Source organism: Ursus maritimus, unplaced genomic scaffold (assembly GCF_017311325.1).
Source record: "Ursus maritimus isolate PB19 unplaced genomic scaffold, ASM1731132v1 scaffold_16, whole genome shotgun sequence".
Taxonomy (NCBI): Eukaryota; Metazoa; Chordata; class Mammalia; order Carnivora; family Ursidae; genus Ursus; species Ursus maritimus.
In genome coordinates this window covers 52,740,868-52,752,430 of record NW_024424008.1, presented here as the reverse complement: position 1 = coordinate 52,752,430, position 11,563 = coordinate 52,740,868, and the positions used below count along the sequence as shown (strand labels likewise).

The following is an 11,563-nucleotide window of genomic DNA, read 5'->3' as shown; positions in this document are numbered from 1 at the left end:
TATATATATATATAAGTATTTTACAATAAAGGGAGGTAGAGAAAAATGTTTTTAAGAAAATTATAATGAGAAAATACATCTACAATACTGTCCTGCATTGATACTATAAGTTTATGTTGTCTGTTTGCAAGATGAACTCGGTACCAACATCAAAATCATCTTGTATGATACAAAACACTGCAGATGTGAAATTATTACTAACACTAGACATCAAAAAAGAAAAGATGATGTGAAAAAGAAACTATGAATTTCTTGTAATTATTGTAATGATTTTGTGTAATGATTCATGCACTGATAATGAAGAGGAAGCAATATGATTGCTTTATGGTAGCCTCGTGTAATTTGATACAATTACTTCGCTGTAGCCTAGCCTATCCACTAATGAATAGTTATAAAAATGTTACAGCATAGTCATAGCCATAATACTGTACTGGAAACATTGTTACATTAAAAAACCCCACTTACCTGTGATGATAGGCTGAAGCACAATTTCTATAATTATGAGAGAGAAGCAAACTGTACCATGATGTAATTCTTTGGAAGCAAATTTATAAAATGGAAAACTAACACATTAGTAATTTTATATTAAATATCAGTCACCCAATGCCTGTGTAAGGATAAGCTATCCATTTCCACACAAGTCTTACACATGACGTTCTTCATGATGAATAAGTAGGCCGTGATGACCATGGATGACACAAAACCATCTACGGTTTTTGCTGTTCAGTTATTAGATTTTCATACAAAGACACTCATATGCAACAGATAAGTTTATTAACTATATGACATGATTCATTAAGTGGGAGTAGATTAGATTATCAAAGGTTTTCATCATCATTTTCAAATTGAATAGGCTGAGGAGGAGAGGAAGGGTTGGTCTTGCTGTCTTGGGTAGCAGAGGCAGAACAGGTGGAGGAAGTGGAAGGAAATATGGGAACACTTGATGGAAAAACATAATAATTTCTGTTTTTTTTGCTTTTTTATTTCTCCAGAAGTGTTTCTCTCAGTACCAATTCTTCTCCCACCATTTGCTTTAGTTTCAGTGCCCAGATCATAGATGGGTCTACATCATGAATGAGGTCAAAAGCAATCCTGAATGATGGTCTAATACCAATTTGTCTTCTGGCACTGCTGCTTCTACGCCTTGTTCCTCATCGCCTGGCACTGGTTCAGAAGTGCACATCGCCATCATTTCCTCTTCTGTTAATGCCTCTGGTAAGGTGTCTATCAGGTCTTGAATTTCTCCAACATCCATTATCTTGAAACCATTTACCCCCCATCTTTTTTTTTTTTTTTGGTTATATCCACAATCTCTTTCATTATTTCCTTGAGTGGTTATGTCTTTAAATCCTGTGAAGTCATGCAGAATATCTGGACACAGTTTTCTCCTTCAGAAATGTATTGTTTTGAGTTTGTTGGCTTTCAGGACCTTTTCTCTAAAAACAATGGCATTTTCAATGGTGAAATCCTTCCAGACTTGCAAGATGTTATAATTTTCAGGGTTTCTTCCATAGTGTTGATAATCTTTTCCATATAGTACCATGTGTAATAAGCTTTAAAGGTCCTTTTCACTCCCTGATCTAGAGACTGAATTAGAGACATTGTATTTGGGGGAAGGTAGACCACTTTGATACTTTTGATATTGAACTCGAAGGGTTCTGCATGGCCAGGAACATTGCCCAATATCAAACGAACTTTAAAAGGCAGTCTCTCACTGGCAAGTTGCTTTCTGACTTCAGAGACAAAGCATCAATAGAAGCAATCCAGAAGAGTTCTCACTGTCCAGGCCTTCTTACGTACAACCAAAAGACTGGCAACTAGTGTTTATCTTTTCCCTTCAAGGGTTACAGGCTAGCGGCTTTATAGATAAGGGCAGTCCTGATCACAAACTCAACTGCATTTGTACAAAATAGTAGAGTTAACCTATCCCTTTCTATGTTAAACCCTTATGCTTACTTACTCATAAATGTCCTTTATGGCATTTCCCCCCCCCAAAATAGAACACTTTCATCTGCATTAAAAACCTGTTTAGGCAGAAATCCTTTCTCAGTGATTTTCTTAATAGTGTCTGGAAACCCATCTGTTGCCTCTTCATCAGGTGAAGATGCTTCTCCTCTTAGCTTGACATTCTTAAAGTCGAACTTCTCTCTAAAATTATCAAACTAGCCTTTGCTGGGATTAAATTCCCCAGCTTTAGATCCTTCACCTGCCTTTTGCTTTGTCATATAAAAACTTCATTTTTTCTCGAATCATTAAGAGTCTATAGCTATGCCTTCTTATAGCAATCCTTGTACCCCCATAAAAGCTGTATTTTCATTATGACAAAAAGCTATTTTGCAAAAATGTGTAAGGTTTTTGCTCCTGCTGGCATAGCTGCAGTGACAGCTTCACAAATTTCCTTTTATTTGTTGACAGTCGTCTTTTGGCTGGCTTCATTTATCTTGAAATGATGGCAACCACAGCTGCAGACGTCAGTCTATAGTACATATGAAACAATTCAACTTTTCCTTATACTGTCACGACTGTTCTCTACTTTTGGGGAGCACTTCCAGCACTCTGTGTGAGTCCCATGGTGTTAGTCAAGGTTTATGGTATTGCACAAGACACAATAAAAAGTGGGAGAACCTCCAGAGATCACTTTTTATTATAATACATAACTTATTGGAGAGACAAACTATTCACGCAGAGATGCTTACCAACCTAGGGCATTTTCCATGGATACTCACAACACTTGAGCTTATGGCGATAGCAATAGGAGCTGGCTGCAAGATTACGAGAGTAGTGTAATATGTACTACAGTGAGTTTTATACAGTTATGATCTAACGCATCTTTGTGTACATTTCTTTTTCACCGAGGGATGCCACGTATGTAGGGTCTGTGTTTATGTGTATAAGTTTTGATAAACTTTGGCTTTTAATAATTTGTATATATTTTATGGTACTAAATGACAAAATAGGCTAGTATCTACATATGGTTTATGAATTCATGACGCCTTTTTCTTAATTTTTTCCTATATTTCTAGGCTAAGTGGTTTGTCTGTGAGTTTTTTCAAATTGTCACAAATGTCCAAATAATTTCCATATATTTATTGAAAAAAAAATCAACACATAAGTGGACCTGTGCTGTTCAGACCTATGTTGTCCAAGGGTCAACTATAGCTATATTGGAAGAATGTAGTGAAGGCAAACGGGGTGCAAGTGTGATATAAGAGAACTGAAGCTTTTACTACCAGCCCTAGAAATTGATAGTGAATGCAAAATGGAAAAATCAAGAAATAGCACTGTTCTAATACTGCTAGTGACCACTGCAGTGTCCTTTCTCCTCTCTCCCTTATTTATTGAACACAGGGTGGCAGGATGCTTAGCGAAATGTTATTATTTCCCTGCCTTTCTTGTCGGTAAGGGTGGTCATTTTGCATCATCCTGGCCAGTGACATATGACCAGAAATTGGGTGGCAGATGCGACTGGAATGTGCCTGTACCCCTTGCCCTTTGCCCTTCCTCTCCTTGCCTGGAACACAGTTGAGCTGATAAATGTGGAGCATCGTTCTTGACCCAGTGAGGTGACAAGCCTGAGCAAGCCACATGCTGAGGAGACAGAACAGGGGGTTTCAGATGGGTCCTCGGGGGCATGGTAGATGCTGTGTCAGCCCTGCATTGCCCCCAGGCTTGTCGTACCCCAGAAAAATAAATGCCTCATTTGTTCAGAGGATCAAGATTTGTGTAGCTGATGAAGCTACGTAAGCACAACATTTAGAAAGTGTGGTGGTAAATAGTGTGTACAGCAGTTAAGATATTTCAAAGCAGTTGCATCTGGGGGAAGGGAGAGTGTGGTAGAAATTGGTATAGTGGGTGCTGTAGTTAGCTTAGTTTGATTTTTTTGGACAATGTGTATATATTAATTTAATAAAATACATATTAATAAAATTTATAGATTGCTTTGGGTAGTGTGGACATTTTAACAATATTCTTCCAATTCCTGAGCATAGTGTGTCTTTTCATTTGTTTATGTCCTCTTCAGTTTTTTTCATCAGTGTTCTATAGTTTTCGGAGTATAAGTCTTCACCTCTTTGGTGAAGTTTATGTCTAGTTATTTTGTTCTTTTTTGGTACAATTATAAATGGAGTTTTTTAAAAATTTCTCTCTCTGCTACTTTGTTATTAGTGTACAGAAGTTTTGTATCCTGCAACTTTACTCAATTCACTTATTAGTTCTAATAGTTTTTTGATGAAGTCTTTAGGGTCCTCTACAGTATCATGTCCTTTATAAAAAGTGACATTTAAACTTCTTCTTTTCCAATTTGGATGACTTTTATTTCTTTTTCTTGCCTTATTGCAGATGTTAGGCCTTCTAGTACTATATTGAATAAAAGTGGTGAGAGTGGACATCTTTGTATTTTTCCTGGTGTTAGGGGAAAAGCTCTTAGTTTATCACCATTGAGCGTGATGTTAGCTATGGGTTTGTCATATATGGCTTTTATTATGTCCCTTCTATGCCCACTTTGTTGAGAGTTTTTATTCATGACTGGATGTTGAATTTTGTCAAATGCTTTTTCTGTATCTATTGAGATGATTGTATGGTTTTTATCCTTCATTTTGTTAACGTAGTTTTTCACATGGATTGATTTGTGAATATCGAACCATCCTTGCATAAGAATCCTCTTTCATTCCCGTCTCCCACCAGAGTTTCCCTTTCCAAGTTAATCACTCGTCTATTTTATAAATATCTTTCTAGATCCTGTATGTGTACACGGATGCATACACACATTACATACATTTGTTTTTTACATAAATTATTGCATATTACATGCATTATTCTCTGCTTTGCTTTTTATGCAAGGATGAATTTTGAATATCTTTTCATGTCAGTACATATTGAGCTGTTATCCATTAAGGTGGATACACAGTATTCCATTGTATGGCTGTATCATTCTTTAACCAGTCTCCTATTAGTGTACATACAGTTTTCCAATATTCTAATGTAGTGTTGAAATGAATAATCTCATACTTATATTCTGGAAATGGAATTACTGGGTTGAAATCTATTTTTTAAAAAGATTTTATTTATTTATTATTATTTATTTATTTATTTATTATTAGAGAGATACATAGCAAGAGAAAGCAGAGTAGGAGGAAGGGGTAGAGAGAGAATCAGACTCCCCACTGAGCAGGGAACCCAATCCCGGGATAATGACCTGAGCTGAAGGCAGATGCTTAACTGACTGAGCCGCCCAGGTGCCCATGGGTTGAAATTTAAAAGCACTTGTGTGTGTATGTTCTCAAAAATGGAAAGGTTTGTGTTTTCTAGTCATCATCTTTATATAACATGAATTTATAAGTACAATAAACGTATAAAATATTTCATCTATCTTTCATCAGCAATGTGTTGACTTCTTACTATAATTAGGTAATGATCTATTTCTTACCATAAGTAGGTAGATGATTTATTTATACTTCCTTGCTGCAGTTTCTTCCTCTCCAGTAATATATTTTTGCTCATTAAATTATTTGCCTTTGTGTTTACCCTTATTTACTTAAAAATGTATATTTAAAAAAAATAATATATACTATAGTTAATTATATGACTATAGTATATATATATGTATATATATATAGTATGTAGCACATGTATAGACTATAGTATATAGTCTAATATATTGTGTATATATACTATATGATCTATATATCATATATATGATATATAGTATAACATACTATATAGTATAGCATACTATATAGTATAACATACTATATAATAGTATATACTAGATATTATAGTATATAGTATGTACTATATTATATATAACATATAAATACTATATCTAATGTAGCTTATAAAATAGTATATGTTGCATATATAGCTTGTTTATTAAAACATACATTTTATGTATGTATAAGTATATACAAAATGTTTAATATATGTGTGTATATGAGTATTTTAATATATATGTGTATAATGTCATTTATAATATTTCTATGTTGTTTAAGTTTAAAATGTTTACATTCTGTTTTCCAACCATAATCTCCATAGTTTTGTTTTGTTTTTGGCTACTAGTATAGTTATGTGGATTTGGTAATTGTCATAATTTTGTTTGTAAGAGTTGTTACCATTTATCTCTTATTTATCTGAAGTTCGTCTTCTGCAGTTTTAAAAGAAGGGCTCATAGAGACTATATCCCCTGAGTTCGTTCTAATAGATTTTTAAAAACAGCGGAATCTGTAAATAATTTGAGATTTATTTGATATGTGGTATAAGGTGACAATACAAATAAACTTATAACCTCCAGGAATATGTGATATCTAGTGAAACAATTTTGATTTTACTCCTTTAAGGTTTGGGAAGATGAAACTGAGACTTAAGAATTAACAATTAATATATACTTTCCTTTGAGGAAACAGACTTCAAACAAAAAAAAATGTGTTCCATGAATTTGAGGGTTAAAGGGAGAAAACCACAAGTAATTAACCACAGAACCTTTCTTGGTAAGAAAAATAAATTGGGGCTAATAGAGGTCTTATAAGATGAAAGGAAATGGAATATTTTTCCATCTTTTTGTGTCTTTTTCAACGTCTTTCAAGAGTGATCTGTAGTTTCTAGAATATAGATCCTTTACGTCTGTGGTTAAGTTAATTCCAAGATAATGTATGATTTTTGGTGCTATTATAAATGGAATGGATTCCCTAATTTCTCTTTCTTCAGTCTCCTTGTTCGTGTATAGAAATGCAGCTGATTTCTGAGCATTGATTTTGTATTCCGCCACATAACTGAATTGTTCTATAACTTCTAGTAGTTTGGGGGTGGATTCTTTTGGGTTTTCCATATAGAGTATAATGTCATCTGCGAAGAGAGACAGTTTGACTTCTTCTTTGCCGATTTGGGTACCTTTTATCCGTCTTTGTTGTCCGATTGCTGTTGCAAGGACCTCTAGTACTGTGTTGTGTAATAATGGCGAGAGTGGGCATCCTTGTCATGTTCCTGATCTTAAGGGAAAGGCTTCCAGCTTTTCCCCATTGAGAATGATATTTGCTGTAGGCTTTGCATAGATGGTTTTTATGAAATTGAGGAATGTACCCTCTATCCCTACACTGTGAAGTGTTTTATAGGCTGGTGATGGGTATTAAGGAGGGCACGTATTGCATGGTGCACTGGGTGTTATACGCAAGTAATGAATCATGGAACTTTACATCAAAAACTAGGGGTCATTTGGGAGATGACACCTTGGGAGGTTCAAGACATGGCCAACAAAGTGGGTTATCAAAATATATGAGGTGTAAAGGTCACTGTTATTTAGAGAGACAAATCACGGGAAGTCTCAAGGATTGAATTGGTTTGAATGTGAGATCTCAGGTCTTTCAGGGCAGTGGAAGGATTTCTGGGAGAAAATAAAGACAGCCAGCTGCTAATTATTCATCGAATATGGGAAAACAGTCAACTCTGAGGTAGGTCCTATATTATATTCATTTTATGAATTAGAAATGAAGCAGGAAGATGTTAAGTAATGTGCCTATGGCCATAAAATTAATAATACTGGAGTGATGGTTCAAATATAGGCCATCTGGCTCTCAAGCCTGTGATCTAACCATTATATAGCCCTTCGTGTGTGTGTGTGTGTGTGTGTGTGTGTGTGTGTGTGGTGGTGGTGGTGGTGGTGGTGGTGGTGGTGGTGGTGGTGGTGGTATAGGTGTTCCTACTTTATGTGAATACAACCCTTGGGGTTGGTGTAGAAACTGAGCAGAATGAAACTCCTAGATTTTGTCATATCCACCAGAGCTGTCCTGTGGGGCAGCTCAGGGAGCTCGTGAGCTCTCTTTTGTATGTATAGTTTAGAAAGAGACTTTTCCATTCCATAGTTACCCTCTCACAGCTGGGTTACAAGGGGAAGAGACTGACATTTACAGAAACTCTTATGCATTTCAGAAACCATGATATCTCATTTCCATGATATCTCTTTAAAATGTATGGAACAATATATCTATTTGTTTAAGAAGCATTAGACTCCGTCTTGTGCTAGGTATGTAGTATAGGGCATTCAAGGCAAGCTCCATACTCAAGAGTAATTTAAAATTTAGTTGTGGACACAAGTTAAGGCAAAGTTGTTTAACTCTGTTTTTTTTTCATCTCCTTTACTTTGGTCTCCCAGGCTACCAAATCATGGGTAAACTGAGGGAATATTAAGTCTTTACTAATTTAAAAAGTCCACAATACATCACCAGGCAATTTAATGCTCTTTTCTTGGTCTGACCCAGAATAGATTGACTCCTGAGAGAGGTTATGTTGAATAAGTGGAGAAATGAAACTTTTTTTTTCTTTTTCAGTCTTTGTGGAATCCTTTCAATTGTAAAAATGATCCATATATTTAGCCCTAACATAAGTACCAGCGATGTTTTATGAATCATCTTATTTGAAAACAAGAAAGCAAACAAGAGAGACTGCATACTAAATCACATGAAAGGTGAGCCCTTTTGTTCATGCTCTTCCTTCTGGAATGCTTTCCCTCTAGATTGCTCTCCTTACGCTTCTTCTTTTGCATCCCCGAATCCTACTCTTCTAGTCTTATTTTAGATTTAGAGATCTCTTCCTCCAGGAAGCTTTCTCTGAACACTCAACCCTGGAGCACGTGACACCCCCCCCCCCACCGCCCCAGCACCCTTTTGTAACAGGTATCACACAGTATTGTAATAGCCTGATACTTACTGGTATTCACTCTAGACAGTCCCTTACGTGAGGACTGGAACTACAGTTTTAACATTTTATCCCCAGCTAAGGTCTGCCACATAATAGTTGTTGAGTAAAAACAGTGTGCATTGAATGAATGATACTCAGAATGGAGCCTTGTTCGTCCTACAATTGCTACAATGTCTTCGCTGTTGGGATCTTTTAGGTTCTCCGTATGTATCATTAGCATAATCAAAAAGAAGGGAAATTAAAAACAAGGTGCTGGGGTGCCTGGGTGGCGCAGTCGTTAAGCGTCTGCCTTTGGCTCAGGGCAGGTTCCCAGCGTTCTGGGATCGAGCCCCACATTGGGCTCCTCCGCTGGGAGCCTGCTTCTTCCTCTCACACTCCCCCTGCTGGGTTCCCTCTCTCGCTGGCTGTCTCTCTGTCAAATAAATAAATAAAATCTTAAAAACAAAACAAAACAAAACAACAAATTCACTGCATGTGAATTTTTTTTGAGACCCAGGCTTCCTCATGCTTAGATTATTTCTCCATTCCCTACATTATAATGTCTGCTCCAAATCACTCCACCCTCACCCAGTGAACAGCAGGTGTAAAGAAGTGTCAACAGTGACCCTAATTGTAAACACAGAGTTTTGGCCCATCACCCTTCTTCTTCATGGATGATTGTGCTGGTTACTCTGTTTTATCTTGTTTCTCTTCCTCTCATCTTACAAAAGATGATATTAATTTGATTTTAAATGTGCTGTGTCTCTGTGGGCACTACTGCTTATGTTCTGCTTTACAATATGTTCTGGAGGTATAGAGACGCAACCTCATTTATTTGGCAAACGTCGATTGGATGCTGTGGTGTGCGTGGGCCTATTTAAAGAACTAGAGATGAATAGTACCATTCCAAGGATAGCTCTGGGCTGCGTCTCTGTGGAGGGTGTCTTCTGTGCTCTGGAGAGATGGAGGAGAGCAGAGAAACCAGGGGTTGGGGAGTGGGAAGTAGAGGAAAAGGAGTCTTGGGCAGGAGAGGAGTCTGTACCAAAGTGGCATGCGGGGCCCCTTAGGAAACGTGGAATGTCACGTCCTGACAAAGGTCTCAGGTGCACCCCTGATTGCTCTGCTCCTGCAACTTTGTCTCTGCTCGTGCTCTTCTTTGTCACAGCCACACAAGGGCCAGGAGGAGGCACAGATTGTGGATTAAGGAGTGACCCTTAAGAATATTGGGGGTGGAGTTCACAGGTGTTATAGGTACCCGAAAACTTCGGACCTTCTGAGAGGCCGCATGGGCTCTGCCGGTGTTCAGTGATGGAGCTCCAGCATTCGTACATGTGGTGATAAGCCTGCAGGGGGATGTGGCTCTCAGCTATTTGGTGGTCATCCTCACACTGGTACCCCTTCTCTACCAAGTGCCACAACCAACATCACTGAGGCTTCGAGACCAGGAGCAAACGGCAAGAAGAACTGCTCCACAGCATCAGTCTTGCCTCTCTGAAGTCTGCTGAGAGGTACAGAAAACCTTAGGACTAACTCCGTGTGTTCAGCCCTATTGCAATGGAGCCCTCGCTCTGAGTTTTATACATTTAGGCTGTAAAACAATGAAGAAAACCCCTCTCTTTAAAGAAGATGCTGCCAGTGACCAGCCTTAGATGAGGACTGAAAAAATAAACCTTGACAAAAAAGGTATGTTTTTACTGCATATAAAGGTAATTGTTTTTGTAAATGGGATTTTTGCGTGTTTTTTTTTTTTAAGATCTTGTGGCATATTTTGAAGTTAAAATCTTAATTGTTTGAGATAGAATGAAATGGATGCTGTATTTTGTCAAATGCTTTTTCTGCATCTATTGAGAGGATCATATGGTTCTTGTCCTCTCTTTTAGTAATGTGGTGTATCACATTGATTGATTTATGAATGTTGAACCACTCTTGCAGCCCAGGAATAAATCCCACTTGGTCATGGTGAATAATCCTTTTAATGTACTGTGGGATCCTATTGGCTAGTACCTTAGTGAGAATTTTGGCAACCATGGTCAGCAGGGATACTGGTCTGTAACTCTCCTTTTTGATGGGGTTCTTTGGTTTGGGGAGCAAGGTAATGACCCTCACTATTTGACTTACAGTTAGCTCATTTTTTTTTCATTTTTAGGAACCACTATTTTCTTTTTGATTTAAAATTTTAACATGTAAATCATGTATGTGGCTCCAAAATGGTGTAAAAAGACATGAGAAGTCTCATTTCTATCTATGTCCCTTCTCCTCTGAATTTTACATGCCTTTGTAGATAGCTTTCTATTCATCTTTCATTTGTACTCCAGTGGGTTTTTTTTTTTTTTAATCGTTGTTGCAAGTATAAGGAAATACACCCCCCCCCCTTTATTTAACCTGGGAGTTGGCATACTGTATATCGGAACTTGCTTTTCTCCTTTAACATGTTCTGGAAACTACAGCATCCCAGTTCCTGGGCTCCTTCCCATTCTTTTTTATGGCTGTATTGTGTTTTCTTGAGAAGATGTACCGTAATTGTTTCATTTGTCCTTTATTGGTGCAGTGTTACTTTGTTTTCCAATCTCTTGCTATTACAAGTTGCAATGAGTTTGTATGACATGACTGTGCCAATGAATACTCTTGTGCATAGTCATTTTGTATTTTCTCTGGTGTCTTTGAGAATGCCAGGTCAAAGGGGAAATATGTATATAATTTTTCTAAATATTGTCAAATTTCTCTCCACAGGCGCTGTGCCATTTTGGATTCCTAACGGGAACGTTTGAGAATGTCCATTTCTCCAGAGCCTCATCAATATTGTATGTTTTCACTCTGGGATTTTTGCTAACTTGATACACAAGAAATGGTCTCTCAGTGTTGTTCAAATATGCATTTCTTTTTCTGTGTTTAAGGCCCA

The 11,563-nt window shown here is 37.2% G+C and overlaps 1 long non-coding RNA gene across 1 annotated transcript; it reads left to right on the top strand.

The window, feature by feature from the left end:
* The first annotated feature begins 845 nt into the window (after nucleotides 1–845).
* On the top strand, nucleotides 846–11,563 carry LOC103662365. The gene is made up of 4 exons (XR_568425.2): nucleotides 846–1,215; nucleotides 8,316–8,452; nucleotides 10,075–10,347; nucleotides 11,395–11,563. It is a non-coding gene; the product is annotated as an uncharacterized LOC103662365 (long non-coding RNA).